Source organism: Corylus avellana, chromosome ca7 (genome assembly GCF_901000735.1).
Source record: "Corylus avellana chromosome ca7, CavTom2PMs-1.0".
Classification (NCBI taxonomy): Eukaryota; Viridiplantae; Streptophyta; class Magnoliopsida; order Fagales; family Betulaceae; genus Corylus; species Corylus avellana.
Genome location: NC_081547.1, coordinates 27,013,357 through 27,015,027, shown reverse-complemented (window position 1 = coordinate 27,015,027; position 1,671 = coordinate 27,013,357). Strand labels below are relative to the sequence as shown.

General features: G+C 33.9%; 1 protein-coding gene across 1 annotated transcript in view; it reads left to right on the top strand.

Annotated features, from left to right (window-relative positions):
* The window catches only part of LOC132188087 (WAT1-related protein At2g39510-like), a 3,644-nt gene that overhangs the window by 1,295 nt on the left and 678 nt on the right, over positions 1–1,671 (top strand). The gene's annotated exons all lie outside the window — the stretch shown is intronic.

Here is a 1,671-nt window from a genome sequence, read left to right as displayed (position 1 = left end):
AAAAAAAAAAAAAAAAGACCAAAATAATTTTTTTTAACAAAAAAATTCTAAAGAACCCGAAAAAAATTTTGATTGCCCCCTCCTATAAAATTTCCTGGTTCCGTCCCTGTCTGTTAGTTCTGTCAGTCCCAATTAACAAAATATACATGTCTCACTCCCATAATGCGCCACGTGTCCTAAAAATTAAAAATATAAATAATAAATAATAATTAAAAAGGTCTCTACTCTTTTGACTTCTCTCATTACTCATTCATTCCCTTTACCCTTTTTCCCGTACTTCAATAGGGAAAAAAAAAAGTAATGTTTTAATTTATAAGTAAAAAAATAGGCCATGGTCATTTGGCCATCGCCCCCCCTAATTTATTTAATTGTGTTTAAACACAATAGGCCATGGTCCCCCTTAAAATAAGGAAAAAAATAATTTATAAGTAAAAAAAAAAAAATAATAATAATAATAAAGTAATGTTTTAATTTTAGTCATTTGGCCCCTCCTAAAAAAAATTGATCCTATTTTTAGATTTTTTGGCCATATCAAATAAAAACTTTTAGTTCTATTCTTAATTATTTTGGGCCATACCCATTAAGTTTTTTTATTTTTGGTCCTTACTTTCTGATCCATTTTTTTTTTGCCTTAAGTAGATCTTCTCATAAAAAAAAAAAAAGACAAAATAATTTTTTTTAACAAAAAAATTCTAAAGAACCCAAAAAAATTTTTGGTTGCCCCCTCCTATAAAATTTCTTGGTTCCGTCCCTGTCTGTTAGTTCTGTCAGTCCCAATTAACAAAATATACATGTCTTACTCCCATAATGCGCCACGTGTCCTAAAAATTAAAAATAATTAAAAATATAAATAATAAATAATAATTAAAAAAAATTAAACCTAAAAAAAAAAAAGTAAAAATTTTATGGGGTGCGTCAACCCCACCACAGTTTCGATCTGATGTACGGTGCAAAGGGAAGTGAAGCAGTAGAACAGAACCAGACCCATATGAAATGCTATTCTCTCTCCAACCAAATTTATGGTCTATCTCCCTGAATTTGCCACCCTCATTCATTGATTCTGTTGGGCCTTCAGTTCCCATTTGCAAAACCACACACTCTCTCTCCGCTACTTTCTCAACACCAAACCGTAGATCATTGTCCCCACAAAGCAAAGCCACAGCATTGAGCGAGACGAAGCTGATGTTACTAATCTCAAAGGCACTACAACACGCCGCATACAGTCCTGGGAAATTGCCAGCGACCCAATTAACCATTTTCACATTCAATCCTCTACAATCTCTAACGTCCCTGTCACCGAGAATGACATGATAAAGAAGACCCAGCCAGAAACGGGCCTAACAGTCCTTGAAACTGGTGGACCACAGAAACCCATTTCCCTCTTGTTAACTCTGAACCTCTTGCCGAAAAATCTCCCAAAACTAGCAGCATATCAGGCCTAACACTTTCGAACGATTTCTGGTGAGCATATTAGCAAATTTCAGAAATCAATACATCAATTTCAAAAGAGAAAAATCAACAAGGAAAGCTTGAAACTAGTTTCTGAAATTACCCGAAAGAACTTGGACATGTAATAGTGTCTGAAATAAAATAAATTTTCGGCAACTCGGCAACACATTCTTTCCCTTGTTTTCTCGGCAACCAAACAGATGGCAACTCGTGTTTTTTTTT